Here is a 20,684-nt window from a genome sequence, read left to right on the forward strand (position 1 = left end):
GCAGGCAGCGGCAGGCAGCGGCCGAGGCACGCGGCGGCGCCGGCAGGCAGCGGAGAAGGCGGCCGCAGCACGGGGCAGCGGCAGGCAGCGGAGAAGGCGGCCGCAGCACGGGGCAGCGGCAGGCAGCGGCCGAGGCACGCGGCGGCGCCGGCAGGCAGCGGCAGGCAGCGGCAGGCAGCGGCCGAGGCACGCGGCGGCGCCGGCAGGCAGCGGCCGAGGCACGCGGCGGCGCCGGCAGGCAGCGGCTGCGGCACGCAGCGGCAGGCAGAGGAGATGCAGTGTGTTGAACTGCGAGTCTTCTACACTGATCTTCAACAAATACTTGCTCCATCTGGCCTGAGGATTCCATTCTTCGTGTTTGTGGGAGAAGACTTTTAAAAGAAAAAGACGTTGAGGGTGAGTTGCTGATGTGTGCTGCTCTGCACAAAATACCTTTATTTTATTTATTTTTATGCGGTGCTGAAGATGTAACCCAGGGCCTAGCACGTGCCAGGTGAGAGCTCTGCAGCTGAGCCACAACCCAAGCCCCCCACACCCCAAGTCTTGAACGTTCTTATAGTGAGTTTTTGCTCTTTGTAGTTGTTCTTGTTATTGACAAATCTAAAAGATATTTTTGTCTTTCTTGTGAAAATTGTTTTTCTCAAAACCCAGTATATCCATTTTTGAGGTATCTGAAAGTTAGGCTACAGGATCCTAATGTCAGAAAACATTGGGTAGCTAGTACTAACTTCAGGAGGAACCAGGAAAAAATATGAAGGGAAGACAAAAAGAACCCCTGAAAAATGTAACCTGTCAGGTCTTGATTTACATGTGCTTATACACAAAAACAGGTTTTTCACTATATGATTAAAATTTAATCCAAATATTTTAAATATAGTTTTCTCAGGATTTTTCCTCACAAGTTAAAGTATACCTTATTTGGTTTTGAACTTAGTCATTGAATAATTAATGCAATAACTAATTTTGCTAGAAATAATTTTAATATTTTCCTTTGTTTTCCTTTGTTTCATCTATTCATTTCATCATTTTCTTTCCATGTCTTTTGCATTTTCCTTTACTTCATATTTAGTTTATTATTCTGAGAACATGAAGGATTTTTTTTCAAATACTTGATTGAATTATCACATAAGGTTCTCATGAATGGGATATGCCATTCTGACCAAGATTTGATAATTTCAAAGATAAAATTATCCTGTGGCACCTGTGAGAAAAGTAGATGTCTATGCAGTTTCTTACTTTCCAGGATCTTGGCCCAGTGATGAAGTATCATTTCTACCTCTTTCATTCAAAGACTGAGCAATATCCCCATCCTCAACAATTTAAGTTACTCAGCATTAAAAGAGAATAAAATTATGGCATTTGCATGTAAATGGATGGAGTTGGACAATATCATGCTAAATGAAATAAGTCAAATCTCTAAAAACCAAAGGCAGAATATTCTGATAAGTGGATGCTGATCCATAGCGGAGAGGGGTTAGACATGGGGAAAATGGAGAAATATATCGTTTTTAACTTTAAAATACAATAATCCTTTGTTGGTATTCATTTAATTTCTTTAATATATACAGTACCATTCAGATCATCTACTTATTTTTGTAGTAGGCATTTTGGTAGATTTTTGTCTTTCAAGAAATTATTCCATTTCATCTAGGTTTTCAAATTTCTAATTACATAACTATTCATAATACTTTATTATCCTTCTAACATTCAGAGAATATTTAGAAATGGTCTCTTTTTCATTTCCAATATTAGTAATTTATGATTCCTCTCCTTCTCTCTCTCTCTCTCTCTCTCTCTCTCTCTCTCTCTCTCCCTCTCCCTCTCTCCCTCTCCCTCTCCCCTTTTAGCTACCTTGATTAGATTCTTACCAATTTTATCTTTTAAAAAGACCATCTTTTTTTTCATTAATTTTCTCTTTTGGTATCCTGTTCCCAATTTCATTGAGTTCTGCTCTAATTTTAATGATTTCTTTTTTTCCTTTTATTTAAGATTTAGACTGCTTTCCTTTTTCTGGTTTCCTAAGTGAGAAGCTTAGGTTATTGATTTCAGATCTTCTTTAATATATGCATTCAACATTACCAATTTCCTGCTGTTTTTAATGTTCCCCACAAATTTTTATAACTTGTAATTTTTTTTGATTATTTTGAAATGCTTTTAAATTTTTCTTGAGATTTCTTATTTGTCTCATCACTTTAGAAGACTTCTTTTCACTATCTTCCTATTGTCAGTTTCTAGTTTATTCATTGTGATCTGAGATTAGGCATTGTAATTTCTACTTGTATGTTTGTTAAGGTATATTTTATGGTCCAGAATGTGGTTTGATTTGGCTGGTGTTTCACGTGAGCTGGAGAGAAAAATGTATGATTGTATATATGTGAATTAAATACAGCTAATTAGTATTAGCACAATGGAGTCAGACTAATTAAAAATAAGAAAAAATTTGTTTTTGCATTTTTCTTTCACTTATTCTTTGTCTAATACTCATCATGTCTATATGTAGTTCTGTTTTCTGAGCTGTGATATTTTCTTTTCCTCTGAGGCATTTCTTTTAATACTTCCTGCAGGGCAAGGTATACTGTCAAAGAGTACCTCAATTTTTGTTGAGAAAGTCTTGATCTCTGCTTCACATTTGAAGGATAATTTTACTGAATACAGAATTTTAAGTGGGTGGTTTTTATATTTCAATGCTTTAAATATGTTGCATTTTTTATTTGTAAGGTTTCTTAGCAATGTTGGATAAATTCCATGTTTGCTCCTAAAGAGCTAAGGTGTTTGTTTTTTTCAATAGAACTTCTTTCAATTTATTTTTCTTTACATTTGGTTATCCACAGTTTGAATATGGTATGCTTAAGATATTGATATTTTTTACATTTATACTGATTGATGTTTTATGAGATTTCTATAAAGATCTGATGAACATGGTAAAGAAAATTAAGATTTATAAGTTAGGTATAAAGCTATCAAATAGATATGGTCCATGATGGAACATGGATGATATGTAATTTGAAATGTTCCAATTACTACATATAAAATGCTGGAAATCATAGTAACTATTAGTGGTAATGGCTATATTAATTAACTTGACCATGGTGATCAATACATGATACATACATGATATGTGCACATATGTGTGTATACATACATACAATCGTTGTGCATACCTGAATATATATAGATTTATGTGCTGATTAAACATTTTAAAGTAAATAAGAAAAATCAACAAATTTAATTTTAATAATGTAGTTTGACTCAAATATAAAAATTATTATTTCAGTACATAATTGGTGTTTAATGACTAATTGTATCCCTTCTTTTATATTAATTCTTTGGTATCTGTGGTTTATTTTGCATGTATAATCCATCTTAACTCATACTAGTCACACTTCAAGCATTCAATTATCATATGCGGCCAGAAGTAACTATATTGAACAGTACAGATCTATACATTTAAGAGTTCATAATACAAATATTATCTCCAAATGCCAATTAACTGGTATTTTCTTGCTATATTCCCATGATTAAGTCGGGTTTGTGGGTGTTTACCAGGAAAATCTCAGAATCTAAGTGTCATTTTTATCATATGAGTGGTACATATAGCTTCTTTGATGTAACAGTATTGTTTTTTAAACCCTAATCCATTATTTAATATTTTGAAGAAAGTCACTGTACACAGTGGGAAGTTTTTGTTTAACTGTAGATATGAAATTCTAATTTGGATTTCTTTATTGCAACACTTTAGATGTTTCACTGTACTCTTCATTTGCTTGCATATAGTTTTAGAGGAAAGAAGAAATAAGTTGAAATAATTCATCTGGTATTTTTTAGTTATAGTGAGGGTCAAACCCAGGGCCTCAGATATGCTAGGCACGTATTCTATACCCCAGTGAGCTATAATTCTTAACTATACTCCGGTCCCTATAATTCTTAACTTTGTTCTCCATAGGTGCAGTATTTTTTCCTTTAGACTTCTTTCAAGATTTTCTCCTTGTCTTTTGTTTCCTGTAGTTTGAGGTGGCTATATGTAGGTGAAAAGTTTTTGATATTGTATCTGGCTGCTGTAGTTCATCTCTGCTTATATATAAGAAAGAGAGGGAGAATTTTTGAGATCTGATTTAGTCAGCAGTTTTGCAGCTATGACCAAAAGATCTTACAAGAACAATTAGTGGATTTGGGGGCTCACTGTCTCAGAGCACTCAGTCCAGGGACAGCTGGCTCCATTCCTCAGGTCTTGATGTGAGGCAGGACATCATAGCAGAAGAGTGTGGCAGAGTGTGGCAGAGTGAAGAAGCTCACACGATGAAAGCAGAGAGGAATGTTGGTAGCCAGATACAAAATAATATCCCACAGACATGTCCCCAGGGACCTGCCTCCTCCATCCATTCCCTACCTGCCTTCAGTTACCACCCAGTTAATCCCATCAATGGAATTAATCCATGGATTGGGTTAAGGCTCTCATATCCCAATCATTTCCTTCTTTCATTGCCTCACACATGAGCTTTTGGAGGACACCTCACATCCAAACCATAACAATTTCTGAGTTCACATCTCCATGCTCTGTTTTTGCATTTCTGTTGTTGCCTTTTATACTAGAGGCTTTGATGTATCTGAATCTGGTTCTGCTACTTGCTTCTTCTCTTCACACTGTTATTTATTTCTTGTCTTAATCCTTATTATACATTTTTTATTGAATGATGAACACTTATTAATAGATTTAAAGTACATAAGGCAGATAGTGTGAAAATTGTTGCTAGTCTGTCTCAGGCTTGGAATTTATTGAAGTTTTGTTCGCTGTCCATGCAAGGAGTTTAAGTTACTCCTTGGTTCTTACCTTTGTATCCTGTCTTTGAATATTCTTGTTCAGGGAGTCTGGATCTTTCAATCACTTAAGTTGTAGCCCACTATACTAGAGCTTTGTTGCTGTGATGTTAATGAATCCTTAATCTCAAAACTAAGTGCCAGTCATGAGAGTGTCCATATCCATGAAATCTGACCTTCACACATTCTTCACACATTCTTCACAAGAAGAATGCGGGAGGCGGTGGTACCCAGGCAGCTGCCCAGGACCTTATGCTTCCCACAGCTGCCATGTTCACTCTGTCCATGAGCCCACTGTGTGTCTGCTCACCCCATCGCCTTGTTTTGTTTTTTTTTTTTGAACTCTAATATATACTGTAGGGAGTCGTAAAAGGAATGGTGTATCCTTGAGAGTAGAGTTATAGAGGTTAGATAATTCTCTTAACCCCAAAAAACCTCAAATATTTTAAACGGAAAATTTCCTCTTACCCTTCCTTAAATCAAATAAACTAAAAGGAGGCGAGCATATGTTGTGTAATTTCAAGAAACAAAACAAAACATTTTTGTATTTTTTTTAAAAAAGGAATATAAACTAACCAGTGTGCTATACTTGTATATGCTCAGAAAATTTAACTGTATAAAATTTGCTGAAATAGAAGAAAATGTTAAAAGCACTAGCCCATTCCCCCGCTGCCCATGAAGTTTTTTACCTAGATCATTTTCTTGTGGAAATGAAAAAAGGAAAATGCTATAAAAAACTATTTATTTAAACTTATTTCAATTAAGTGCCCTATTTTATGGCAATTCTATAGATGCAAAATAAAATAAAAACCAGATTCAGAATTGTATCCTATGCTTCATTAATTCAAAACCTATTTCTTTTTTTCTAAATGCTATAAGTTCAAGCCCTACTAAGATAATTTAGTTCCCTAAACCCTCCTTAATTAGACTCCAAAATGTATTATGTAAACAAAGTCCAATTGAATAAGACAAATATTTTAGGAGACAAATACATAATAATTTGTGTTTATGAGTATGTAATAGATTTAAAGGGATTTTAAAAACAGGGAATTATTTTGATTATATAGGTCATATGGTGTTGCCCTTGGGGCACAAATTACAAATTTGTTATAGAATTTCTTACAAGAACTTTAAAAATTTAATTTACTTAGTTATAACTTTCTTGACTTTTAGGAATTAAAAAAAATCCCTTCTGGTTAAGAGATTTTGCCTGGATAATTTATTTATTACAAACAACACAAGTGTAGCATAAAGCATGAAGACTTCCAAAAAGACATTTTAAATATTAATTGCAAAACCTCATGTTTTTTTTTTTTTTTTGCTATTTAATATATTTTACAATTGCAATAATTTTCTAGTTTGATTGGTGTGGCACTGACAGATGGAATTGTCAAAAATAATGTACTGAGCACTTAAGAGTTTCCTATATTGTTGAATGTAAATGGTTCTATTCATTTCTTCTTTTCTCTGCTCCTGATGTCCATCTTCTCACCCATCTGCTATCACACTAAATCAAGACTGGAGATTATACCAGTATTGAGAATCAGGTTTGAGTCTCCTTCCCCAGGTGTTGAAGATTGAACATGCTGAGGCAAGCCAAAAAGTTTTATAAAAGGATAGAGCAGAGAGAGACAGAGACTCCTCCTCAGAGGAGGGTTCCAAGTTGGTGCTAGGAAACTGGGGACGTCCAGTTCTTTTTACAGATTTCAGATTTCCTTTGTTCTCTTGCTGCCTCCTCCTCTTTTGCCTAGAGAACAAAAGGTTGGCCAAAGGTGGGAAAGGAGCCTTCTCTAGGTACAAGCTGGAAGGGAGAGACCCAGAGGGCATTCATTAACATTCCTAGCAGGGAGGAACATTCCCTGGAGGCAGGTAACTTGGACCACTGGTTGCAGGAAGAGGGAAAGGGGGTGGGGGGGAGTGCTCTGCATCTCATTTCTTCTTCTTTCTTTTCTTCTTTTTTTTTTTAACCAGGGTTTTATTTTTTTTAAAGAGAGTGAGAGAGGAGAGAGAGAATTTTTTTTTAATATTTATTTTTTAGTTCTCGGCGGACACAACATCTTTGTATGTGGTGCTGAGGATCGAACCCGGGCCGCACGCATGCCAGGCGAGCGCGCTACCACTTGAGCCACATCCCCAGCCCTTAACCAGGGTTTTAACCCAGGGATGCTTAAACAACTGAGCCACATTCCCAACCCTTTTTTAAAATATTTTATTTAGAAACAGGGTCTTACTGAGTTACTAAGTGCCTGGATAAATTGCCCAGGTTAGCGTTGATCCTCCCATCTCAGCCTCCCTAGCTACTGGGATTACAGGCTTCTGCCACCATCACCTGACTTCATTTCCTCTTGAATCAGCCCTCATCTTCCTTATCCAATCATTCATTACCTACACAGACTATCCTTTTGCCTCCCCTGTCCCCAAGATTGTATTCATCTAGCATAATTCCTTGTCAGTGGAGAGTAAATATTGTATTGTAATATAACAAGGAGGAAAAAAAGAAAGCTCTGTTTTACCCCTGAGAAACAAGTAAAATAATGACCTGCTCTATTTGATCCACGTTATATAAATGTGTTTTGAAATATTTTGGTTGATAATAGTGTGCCCTTCACCACAAACCTAGCACACAGTATGAACTTAATAACTATTTTGTTGATGAAACAAAGAAGGAAAGGAGAAAGAAAGGAAGGGTACAGGTGAGTGAAGGGGAAGAAAAGAAGGATGAAATCTAAGCACAGTATCCCCCAAAGAATTAGGAAACAGTTAAATCTTCAGAAAGCACATCTCTGTTAGAGAAAAGAAACCTCTCTTTAAGATGTATCAGGTCATTTCCCCTGTGTGAGGATTAAGCATCCAAGAAACACTGAGGCAAGTGTAGAAAGCAAGTTTTATTTGAGAGACAGAACAGAGATAGCAGACTTCTCTGAGATATAAATCAGGGCCCAGAGCTGGTTGAGGCTCAAGGTTGCAGGAGGGTTTTGTTGTTGTTGTTGATGTTGTTGTTGTTGTTGTTTTGTTGTTTTCCTCTTTCTTTCCAGCTTTTGTTACCAAAGGCAGGAAAAGAGCAGTCCAGGGGGTAATTATTAGCATCTTGTGTTCTGAAGAGTGATTTCCCCCAAGGTATTAGCAACCAGTTGAAAGGGGAAGTGCTCTGGGATGTTAGCAACCCCTTTCCTTTTCTTTGATAATCAGCTACCAGTTCCTTGTCTCTTTCTCAATGTTAACATTTTAGGAAGATACTCCTTGATTATATTCTTTAGGATTTAATATTAATTTCATTTAACAAATATTAATCCCATGCAGTGCTACAGATGCTATAGACCTGTGTTCCATGTTCACACTGGAATCAAGATTGACCAATATTGCACATCCATATAACCTAACCTCCTCTTTGTTCGGTATAGACGTGTTTGAATTCATTTATTTTTCATTTTCTCCTAAAATAAAGCTCTCGAATTGTAAACCACAATTTTTGCTTATATGACTTCTAATATCATTCAGAGTCTGATATCAAGAAAATGTTTTTCCTCTACTACCATGTTTGTCTATCTTCCTTCCTCTCTTTTCCACAACCAGTATCTTCACTTTTATCGGTTATAATCAATTAGAATTTAGCTTAGATTCATGTTCTTCTCAGTTACATTTGTTCTTCTCTCAAATGCTTCCTAAGATTTCTATGTAGTTTAATGTTGTTCTATATACATTATGTTCCTTATAAAATATTTATATTTGGCCTCACAGCATACTGTAAGCATAGGGCAACCTATGGATCATCAGGGAAAATTTTTACTTGAAGATAAGCACTTTGTCTCTTATATACTTAATTCTGAAGACTTACACCTGAAACAGCTTTATATCCCAAGCTTCTCTTTATTTCTTTTTTTTTGTTAATATTTTTTTATTTTTTAGTTCTCGGCAGACACAACATCTTTGTTGGTATGTGGTGCTGAGGATTGAACCCGGGCCGAACGCATGCCAGGCGAGCGCGCTACCGCTTGAGCCACATCCCCAGCCCCTTCTCTTTATTTCTTAAAGTGGATATTTAAATTTATATCCAAAGAGAACATGTATATTTTAACATATAAAACTAAGTTTCATTGTGTTCTCTTCCACAACTATTTGGAGATTTACTTTGATGGTACAAAAATAGAAAGATGTACAAAAATAGAAAGATGTAGAAGAGTATCTACCATAGAATTTTAATGTATTTGTGAGTGTGTGTGTGTGTGAGAGAGAGAGAGAGAGAGACAGAGACCAAGATATAATATATATTTTCTAGCATTACAATTATTGAAAATGACCCTTTAGTCATCATTTGTCCTTTCATGATCATTGTATCTTAAATTTTTAATGCTGGATGGAACAGGTTAATGAATACTTAAATTACAGAATTATCTTGAATACTATTTCTACTTCTGATATACTGTTTCTAAAACTAATATAACAATTTTTTATAGAATTGTATATCCAGCACTACTCACAAAGATCAAATGTGAATATCATTGATGTATAATTTAATACTTGCACAGGGCACATTTTAAGTTGCCTGCTGTTTGAAAACACAAAGAAAAGACAAGGACCTTGAAAACTATCCAGTTTTATTAGGTAACCACAAAATCAGGCAGGCTGTAAGGATATGAAGGATATTTGTACAGATGTGAACTGCAGATGTTACTCAGAATTGAAAGGAAGAACAATGGAAGAGTGAGAAAATTGTCTCCTGAATACACATTGGCAAATCAACCACTGAATGCAATCAACACAATTTAAAAATTTTTCACATGTAAAATCATCTTTTTCAGTTCTTTTGGAATTCCATTTATAGAAGCAGTATTTCTGTTGTAGTGGTGATTTGTTTGTTTCCACTTGGTACTTTTCATATGGAATGACAGATGTTATTAGCTATTTATCAGTGGTCAGGATGGTCCCATAAGTTTTCAGGGTCAATATGTCCAATGTTTTGGTTTACTTAACTGATGAACAGCACTTAGGCACTCAATTTTTCTTTCTTTCTTTCTTTCTTTCTTTCTTTTATTAGCTACAAATGACATTACAATGATCTTGGCAATTCATATTCAATTTTTCATACTTTATTTTTAATTGTAACATTCAGAAAGGAATCTCTGGAGAGAAAATTGAAAAAGAATAGTACAATTTCTTAGCATACTTTAAAAAATAAAGCAAAATGAGTAATATGTATTAGTTGGGTGAAGAATGAATATATTAATGGTTGAATGAATATATTAATATATTAATATATTAATACCACCCAACACTCTTTCTTCTGGGGTTTACATAAGATATCCAGAGACAAGATTTATCCCTTTTTTCTATCCATCTTCTATTTTCACAATGAGAATATTCAGTAATTTGAAACACATTCACATGCAAAGATCTCTTATTGGAGATGAGTGGAAGACCAGTAAGTAAGTTTTAAAGTATGCAATGAAATGCATAGCTTAGTAAAAAAAAAATTTCTATCATCAATTTTTATGAAGGTTAGTTAATCATATATAACCATAATATTCAGATAGAAAGATAGATTATATTTTACTAAAAGAAATACATAATATACAGATTTTAAATCTTAGGACATGGTTTTCATTCTTCCACAGTAGAGTATCAATATAAAGTTGTTTCAAGAAGCAGGATATACAACTATTAATAGGAATTCTAATTCAGGTAATAATATGTTATTATTTTTTAGTAAAATCAATAGTTAAATGTAATATTGATAGTTTTTTAAAAATATATTTTTTAGTTGTTGATAGACCTTTATTTTATTTATTTATATGCAGTGCTGAGAATCAAATCCAGTGTCTCACACTTGCCAGGCAAGTGCACTACAGCTGAGCCCCAGCCTGAGCCCCAGCGCCATCCCCCATAGGTATTTTTAAGTGTATTTATCCCAATTTCTCACATTCAGCTAGGAAATTTGAAAACTGCAAAGTCAATATAGTTTCTAATTCAGATTTGGAAACATTCCTATTATACACTTTCTATTTAGAAAGGGAAGAATCAGGCTGTTATGTAATTTATTCATTTAATAAATATTCCTTTAGTACCTATAATTTGCCAAGTACTATTTTAGGCATGAGAACAATGCATAAGTTAGACAAAGTCCGTGAGCTCTTAAAGTCTCTAGTAGAGTGAGAACGATAGGTTACACTAATAATGTCCAGCTCTGCCAGGGTGCTGATTTGATAGATGGTTAGAGAAGGAATTGGGCTGGGGAAGCTCCAAGGCAGCAAAGGGCTTGCCATGTACCTGGAACAGCAATGCGAGCATTGTGGAGGATAGTGAGCGGATGTCAGGACTATAGGAAGTGAGGTTGGAGAGGATTTCCAAAAGTAGATGATTTAGAGCCTAAGGAGCTGTGACATGGTAATTCCCGTTTTATGGAACCTTAGAGTACCGAGATAGCAATGGATATTCAGACAAGACCTGAATGGCAATCATTTTAAAAACAGAGCCAACTTCATTTGCTGATGGATAGAATGTAGACTACAAGAAAAAGATAAGTGTCTCTGATTTCTAGGGTCTGGGCAATCCCCAGTGTAATGGAACTGTCAGTTGGGTGGAGGATAGAGAAAGAAATGAAAAATCCTGTTTTGGTTGGTTTTATCTTGGAGATTTTTGTACAGAAATATAATTGAAATAGACTAAGTAGACAATTGGATCTGGAATTCAGGGGAGACATTTGTAAAAGAAAAATTGCCACAGCTGGAGTTGAACAGGTGAGAATGATTTTATTCACAGCTTTATTGAACTAGGGGAAACAATAACTGAAAAATAATTGAAACAAATATTAGGTGAGCTAATGAAAATGTACTGAGGACATAGGGGGTGCAGTGTGATTAGGCCATCTGTGATGGCTAATTGATGTGCTGATATAAATTGGGTCCCCAACCCCCCAACCCCCTACACACACACACACACACACACACACACACACACACACACAGACTGGGAGATAGAGGCCTTATATTTCTGGATGATAATGATTTAAAGGGTGGCTCCCAGCTCTGTAAGAATGATATTCTCTGGTTGTAAAACTGGTAAGAGGCTAGAAGAAAACTTGCATCTCAAAGAGGTAGATAACATTTATAATTTCAAGTTTCTAAGGTAAATGCTCCAGGAAAAGGAAGACGGGAAGAAACCTGTCTAAGAAGAAGTTAACAAAGATAAACAATAAACTGCCTTAGTCACATCTCAATATTATGATATACAATTTTTAGACAATGGTTATTATTTGTGATCTACTCAATTGAAAGAAAGAAACTAGGAAATCCAAAGAAAGAAAGAATTTCAGAATGTTTATAAAATGCCTGCAAGATCATAAATTATTTGCCTAAAATTTACCTTTCTGAACTTCTTCCCAATATTCTCTTCTGAACTTAATATCTGGCTGCAAAAGCTTTTCAGTTGTTTCTCCAGATAGTCACATACTCTTCTGCCTCAGAACTTTCGAACTTTCCAATCTATTTGATTTGTCTCTAGCTATTCACATGCTGCTCTCTTCTTTCAAAAATCTTCTCCAGCAGGATCTGGTGATACTTTCCTTAATACCTAGGTAAAATAGTAATTCCAACTCAACATGGGAGCTATTGCTTTTCCTTCCACACTTTAATTTTCTCCATTGCACTTTCACTACCTGGACAACATATATTGTATTCATTTATTTGCTAATTTCCTGCACCCTTTCCATCAGGATAAATAAATCTTGAAGGCAAAAGGTGAAGTCTCTTGTTCATTGTGGTATCCCATCACTTTGAATAGAGCCTGATATATAGTGGATGTGTGCAAAGTATTTGTATAATGACTGAAGAGAATTCATAAAGGTTGAGCTTTATGTTTAACAAATAATATTATTTTCATTAATGTATGTTCATCACTTTCTTTCATTATGTTCATACTTCTGTATGAAATTGTATATTGATCTTAGTTCAGACGTTCTTCCCTTTTTTTTTTAGGAATAATAAATTATCTTCCCTCAGCCATACAAACTATTTCAGCCTAAACAACCAAACAACTGTCAGGCTACTACCTCTGCTTATAAACTGAATCCTGTTGATAATGGAGGGACATTTACTCCATAAATCCATTTATAATTTCATTGCTCCATAATATAACTTGTGAATAGAACACCCATATACATACAGTCATATCAATCACTAAATAAATTCTTGCATTCAAACAGAAAACTAGGAAGTGGCCTTACTTCCTCAGCTATCTTTTCTTTTCTTCTTTACTCTCCACTAAGAGGTTTCAGGTATGTATGACCTGTGCAATCTCACTAAGCATCCTTTAGTAAGCCCCACATTTGCTTTATTGCTCTTATGTCAATGTCTAAAAATTCTCAATAGTTTTTGAACAGGAGGTCCTACAATTCATTTCTCATGAGGTGTTGAAAATTACAAAGCTAGTCCTAATCTCTGCTGCTACTTAGAGAAACTCCAGGAATATTAACACATGTAAATAATTCAGTTAAAAAAGGAATGACTTTCAATTTCGGAAGCTCAGAAAAATTATGAAGCCATTACTTATGGGAAAATTTCATTCATGTAAATACAATTAGAGCAAGAGAATAATGGTGATCTTATGTGGTGACGAGATTAACATAGATGAGGGGAATTTCTCAAAATTTTAGATTAACATTGCCTTATTAATCTTCATAAATATCACATCCTGAGTTCCCATTAGGAGAACAGGAAGCATTTACATATGACTAAAATGAGGCATGCTGCAAGTAAATTATACATATTCCAAGGAAGAATCAACATATAGTTTCAAACTAAAAAAGAAATAAAAGGAAACTTCATTGTTCTTTAAACTTTCAATACACAATTCAAGATTTACTATCTTGATTCACAAACACAAGTTGGTTTTGAACTTGAAGATATATTGAACTAACACAATTCAAAATGTAGTCTTCATCAAAAACTGTTACAGAGCTGGGCCTTCTGGGAAACTGAGGCAGCGTGAAGACCAATTTTAAGCCCAATTCTTGAGTCAGAAAAATTTCAGACATGTCCTTCAGAGTAACAAGAAGTTGTTTATTGCAGGGATAGGAAAAGGGCAAGGGGATGCTCTTGAGAGAGAGTGGGTCTTCTCAGAGAGGAGGACAAGGTGCGTCTCCTGTACTTCAGTTTTATTGGGGATACCAAAGAATTTTCCAGAGAGTCTCGCCCAGATCCACCTTGATTTTTGACTAACAGCAAGATGACATCAGACTTTCAAATATACACTACCATGCCAACTCTAGATCATCTTGGCCCATGCTGACTGGTTTTAATTGGCTTCTTAACCATGAATTCTTATGGATTTCATGGTTAGGAAGAACTAGTCTTATCTCCCAGAGTTTCAGGATCTGGTAACAAAAGTCTCCCCCTTCGGGTTCTTAAGTTCCTCTTATCAACTTTATTTTGCATTTCTCCTGCAGTTTACAGGTAGTTTGCTGAGGAAGGTGACATACCACTTAGGCCAAGAAGGGATGCAGGTAAATTGCTTCTTGGAAAAGAAAGCATGTGGGGTCAGCACAGTGGGCTGGCCTATTTTATAGAATCATTTTGTTAATCTCATGTTCCCACCATCCAAATCTGTCTGTCACCTAACAGTAGGAACATTTTTTTTTCACTTTTTATGGACACTATCTTGTAATATTATTGTAATATGTTGTAATATTGCATATAATCACTATTTTTGTTAATATGAAGCTGTTTAAAATTTTTTTCTCTGTAGCTATAAATGAAGAAACATAATGTACCAATACACTCGAATATTTGTAAATATAAATGTTACATTTTAAAAGACACAATATTTATATTTCAAGGTGTAGGATTAATGAAAATTTTTATTATTAGAATAACAATACAAAATAAAAATATATTGTCAATTTTTAAATGAAGTCCTACCTCAGATTATTCATATGGCAAAAAAAAATGAATTATTGGAAAAATTTTTCTCTTTATAAAATTACCTCACAAGTTCCTTCTGCCCACTCTTTCAAAAAGAAAAAAAAAAGTTTAGCTTAAGTAACTTACTGGAAGGGTATGGTAAAGAAGCAGCATGTTTTATTCATTTGCCAGGCTGCTCTTTCTTAGTGATGCGAATAAAACTGCATGTGAGGAAGCAGCTGCTCTCAGAGCACTGCCTGTCCTGGTCTGCGGAGGGAACACAGCTGGAGAAATGTGCAGAGCATTTTCATCTTTAAATCAAGCACAAACCAGGAAGATGCTTAGTAATACATATGTAATACTATTTCAATTGAAAAGCAGAATTTCTGTTCTCTCCTTTTTCTGACATCATTTTAAGCTTTGCCCCAAGGGTTCTTTAGAGGAAGTTTATAAAAAATATATAACTATTTTACAGCATTTGATCAGAATTTTTTTTAAATTTAAAACTATTTTCTTCATTGTTTTTCATTGCCCCCCACCTTTCCCCCTCTGTCCCTCCCTTCCTGCCTGTTCTTCCTTTGTTCCAGAAAGTGTTTTTTTAGCACCTGCCAGGTTTTAGGCCATGCTCTTGGTAATGGGGACAATGTGTTAAATAGGTGAGGTCACTGCTAATGGAGCTGACAGTCTAGTGGTCAAAAGCTGCATCTTTCTAAGCCATAATAGTTATAGGGGACAGAGAAACATAAATGGTGGGAACATAAGGTTAAGGAAATAATTCTATAAAACAGGTCCATTGAGCTGACCCCCACATGCTTTCACTTTTAAAAAAAAAGCAATTTACCTGCAGCCCTGCCTGGCCTAAGTCAAAAGAATATGTTAAATTCCTCAGCAAACTACTTGTTGTCTGTAGGAGAAAGGCAAGCCCTGAAGAAAAGTTACCCTCTAGGGGGACTTTCAGGACTCTAGCACAGACCAGATACTGGAATTCAGGAAGATTAGGATAATTGTTCCAACCATAAAATCTGTAAGAATAGGTTCCAATTAGAACCAGTCAGCATGGGCCAAGGTGACCTAGAGGTGTCATGACAGTGTGTGTATTGGGGTGGGGGAGACTTGATAATCTAATGTCATCCTGCTGTCAGTCAAAAGTCAAGCAGTAGACCTGGGTGGACTCTCTGAAAACTTCCCTGGGACCCTCCAATAAAAATGGAGGGCAAGAGAAACATGCTATCCCTCTCCACTCTGCAAGGACCCCTTCTCTCCAGTCCCCCTTTCCCTTTTTTCTATCCCTTTTAATAAACTCATGCCTGTTACTCAGTAATATGTCCAAAATCTTTCTGAATTTCTGACAAGAATTGGAGTTTTAAGGGGCGCTTTCATACTGCTTCAGTTTCCCAAAAGTCTCCATCCCTCTAACAACAATAGCATCTTCAAAGAGATATTCTATAAAAGACAAATAAGAGTTCATAAAATGAAAAATTGCAATAGAAGCAAAGAGAGAGAGAGAAGAGGAAGAAAGAAAAAGAAAAGCGGAAAAGAAGGGAGGAGAGGAAATGAGAGAGAAAGTAAAAAGGACAAGTTTATTCTAAATTTCATAGATATTTTGGGGACTTATAAGAGAGGATGTGGAATTATCCATTATGAGCATTCATTATCAGGGAATTGTAATGGCTTTAAAACAATCCTGTCAGTAAATATTTTATGTGATTTCCTGTGTTGCAGACATATTTTAGGATCTGCAATCCTCAGAATCTGAGCTCTTGATTTTTCCCTTGCTGCTTCAACCATAGGCATTTTTTAGATATCTTAGCTCTGCATAGACTCAGGTTGTACTCACTTAGGGACAACAATACACATTTTTACTAAATCTATAAATATTTTTGGAGCATTTATTCAATGATGAAAAAATTTTAACTAGAAATTTGCCAGCAGATTATTCTGTGTGTCTTAATCTGGGCATAATTCAAGAGTTCTAGTGTTGTAATAGATACAAAATATATAAAGCAAGAGCAGGAATTCCAAGGGAACTCATGGCCCATGATTCAATAAAGAAGTAAGGAAAACAAGATCTAAATGAAGTAGGAGAGTGCCCTAAGACATCTGGGGCAAATGGACTCAATTCAAGTTTAACTCACAAGTCCTGTTATACTGTGGCTATGGTTATGAGTGAACAGCTATTTTCAGCTCTAATAGCCCTGATAACTTTATATCAATTATCCATTATATTTTGAGCATGAAAGTAGGATGATTCAGAGGCTGGGCCTAAAGTCAAAGCATAGTTTTGATCTGGTTTATAAGAGTCCTTGGAAAAGAGAGAAGATAGAATTGAATCATCCTCTAGGTTCATCTTGGCAGGATCACAGACTTGAATATTAAAACATTAATATGATGTTATTTTTCTGGTTCTTCATACGAAGAGCAAATGTTAAGGGGAATAAAAAATATTCCCCTTAATAATAACATGTTGAAGTAAATTTTAATAACATGTTGAAGTAAATTTAATAACATGTTGAAGTAAGTTTTGCACTAATCAAGCATGACATTCCTAGGGCCTAGAAATCCCTTCCTGGTAGCTGAGGATAAAGTGTATATTTCAGTTTGTTAAATTCTTTATTACAAAAGTCCCCAAGGATCAATTCGAACTAACAGAGTACCTTGACTGCTAACCAAAAAGATTTAAAAAAAAATAAACTTCACTAAAAATATAAAAAAGGAAATAATGCCTATTCTATTCTGATTGAAAACATCCTATGTGGAATTGTAATTATCACATATTAGGAAGAGAAAAAAAAAAGAGGAGGTGAAGAAAGGTCTAAGAATTATATGTGACTTCTTTATTCATCTCTTTTGCATGATCTTTGCAAACATTTTGGGGACCATTACCATATGCCCATCCCTTGCTTATTCTGATTGATAACTGGTCATAGCTAACAACCTACTCATTACCATGGTACCATGATGATAATACACACAAAGTATGTTTTCAAGATGAATGAATGGCTCTGTCCAGAGGGGTTGGCTTTGCAGAAGGGAAAAACCTTAGGCTTCTTTTGAGCTGCTCTTGAAGAAAATCTAGCCATTTTGGGGAGAGAATACTGTGAAGGGAGGGTGCAAGCTTGGCCTGACATGGGAAAAGAGGAATGAAGCCACATGACATGTTGCTGAACAGGAAAGCTCCCTGAGGTGAAGAGAAAACTCAGATTAAAAAAAAAGTAACTTTCAAATAATGAAAGCAGTAGTAGGGGCAATGCAGTCAGGCCATCCTGTGGCACAGAGTTGTTTCTGCATAAGCTTTGTATGTCATCACCATATATCTTCTAAAACCAGACTGTGGGGCTGCAAACTTGAGGGATTAAAAACTCAGAAAAGTAGTAAACAAGCCAGCAATAATAATAGCCCAGTCACTACACACAGTGCAGTGATATATCACTCTGCCTTGAAAAAGCTTTCTCAGTTATAGCACTGCTCATTGAACACAAATTCCCCCCTCATGCCTGTTGGGCTTTAACTCTTTTTTGTTCCCACTAAGTTCCTTTATATACTTCCAAACATGTCGCAATAAATGTGTGGCCTTTATTTAGTGCAGGCTCTACATTGTATTGCATTTCTTATTTCTTCTCTGGGCCAACTTTATTCCATTGTATACCAAGACCCATAATTCACTCAGTCCAACGTTTCAATGGAAAAATTATCAGAGCAGTGTATAGACAGTATATTAAACTCAACTTAGAATGTAATGAAAAATATGACATCATTCTAGTCTCTCTCTAGAAGATTTATGCATTGGGGGGTTATCTTCCCCTGTCCTTCCATGAAAACATGGCAGACTCCATGACTTTTCAGCTTAGTCTTTGATAGTATATATTCTTGTAGTCATTTTTATAACCAATATAGTCACCATGCCATAAATAAATGTCTAATACAAGACTATACCAAAGATTGTAACTAGACACAATATAGAATGTTTGTCCCCTCCATTCTAAGCTTCTCATCCCTCTTTTCATTGCCATCACTCTCTGCTGTTTAGGTCTCATCTCTTAGGTTGGAGTCAAGGGTTGAGGAGGACAGGGTATGCGGCAGTTGCTTCAATTGGCTACATTATGTACTAGCCATCTATTTTTAAAAATACAATAAATTATCACAAATTGAGCAAGTTAGAATGACAAACATTACTCATACCAATTTAGCTCTCTGGCTTTATTTCAGAGTCTCTCACAAGCTGCAGTGAAGTCATTAGCTGGTCTACTATCATCTCAAAACGTGTGATGGAGAGGATTTGATTCCATGGCTAGTGGAAGGCCTCAAGTCCTCCCTAGGTGATAGACAGATAAATAAAGTCTTTGCCACATGGATGTCTCATAGAGCAGCTTGTCATGTGACATCTGGTTTCTCTCAGGCTGAGTGAGTGAGAGAGTCTCAAACAGAAGAATGATCTCCTGTTAATCTAATCTCAAGAGTGACATCCCCCAAACTCCACAACATACCAGGCATTAGAAGTGATTGATTAGATATAGCACAATCTCAAGGGGAAGGGATAATATAAGAGCATGCACATTTAAACAGAAAGATAATTGGGAGCCAATTTAGAAGCCATCTACCCCAATTTCTCTATGCCAGGAGCTTTAGAAATTTGACGTATTTCCTAGATGGGTGCCTTTGGGAACTTTTAGGAAACTGATAATAGAGACTTCTCATCTGCAGTTACTTTGACTAACCAATGAATCTATATTTCAGGTGGTAATTTGCATTTTGTCCTTTAGCTTTTCAGCTACAGTATTCTTTGTAGGATCTGTAACAACTTTTCTCCTCGTAGTGGTGTACACCTGGGGCACTGGGAAATCTCTTGTGCCCCTCACCTAAATGAATGGTAGGTGTGCAGACTGACCCCAGTAGAGTAACACTCTCTGCCATATGTGCTGTTAAGGATAGGAACCAACATACAATATCTATTTCAGTGTATGGGTCCCTTGCTTCTTGCCACTTGTTTGCACACTCTTTATTCTTATTTCTCTTGATAAAACAATCCTTTTTTTTCAAACAAGCAAGTAAAGAAGTCTACTATGTTTTAGTACAGAAACAAAAATTTATATTAATGAAAATCAAAATCATTTTAAATTTACTAACCGTTTTCAGGGGGAATTTTCTTTTATTATTTCTCTTAATTGTAAAAAAAAAAAGAAAAGAAGAAGAAGAAGACAAGGATCAGTAAAGTTGTTAAAAATATGGCAAACACAGCTTTTAGATGCCTTTAATTATCTACAAAATCAAGATAGACAAGGGAAAAGAACACAAATCTCTTTTTTTTTTTTTCTGTTGTTGTTCTTTGAAGGAGATTTCATCTCTGTTCTTTTTTCTCATAAAGAAATAGAGTTGTGGGTCTGTGGTCTAGGCCTCCTTGACATTTCCTTATCTGGGGCCTAGTTTTTTATTTGAATAGAGTTAAGAAAGAAATAAGAAGAATTTGCTTTTGATTCAGAGGACCTCATATGACAGGGACAACCCAAACTTATTGAGAAAAAGGTTAATTTGTCTCTCACATTTGTTAAAAGGACTTGATCTCCTGGGTGGTTGCTTTCTTCAGAATGAGCTTTGAAATTCCAAAGCAGAACACATCTGGGTGAAGATCTCTCTATTAGAAGGCCAAACAAAATAACGCCCATAATAATAGTAAATCATGAAAACATTCAAATAGTGAGATTCAAGGAGTCCACAAAACAATTATAGTGTAGTGTTTCTGTTTAAATTCTGCAGGATTTAAAACATATTCTGTTTTACAGTGAGTCATGTTCTTTTACAGTGGAAAATAGAAGGACAGGGAATTTCAGAATTATATATTAACAGTGTAGTTTTGTCAAGTATGGATATTCACATTCAGTTGTATAATAAATAAAAGTACAAAACCCTCATAATCAATCAAATATCAAAATTTCTAGTATATTGACATGTAGATTTATTTCTGTCCAAAATAATAAAAGG

General features: G+C 35.4%; 1 long non-coding RNA gene across 2 annotated transcripts in view; it reads left to right on the forward strand.

Moving 5' to 3' along the window:
• Positions 1 to 232: 232 nt before the first annotated feature.
• LOC144257290 (uncharacterized) overlaps positions 233 to 20,684 on the forward strand; it is a 120,177-nt gene continuing 99,725 nt past the window's right edge. Inside the window, exon 1 of one of the 2 annotated variants that reach the window (XR_013344421.1) lies at positions 233 to 396. This is a non-coding gene — a long non-coding RNA (uncharacterized LOC144257290). The other variant, XR_013344422.1, reaches the window with a different exon arrangement.

Source organism: Urocitellus parryii, chromosome 10 (genome assembly GCF_045843805.1).
Source record: "Urocitellus parryii isolate mUroPar1 chromosome 10, mUroPar1.hap1, whole genome shotgun sequence".
NCBI lineage: Eukaryota > Metazoa > Chordata > Mammalia > Rodentia > Sciuridae > Urocitellus > Urocitellus parryii.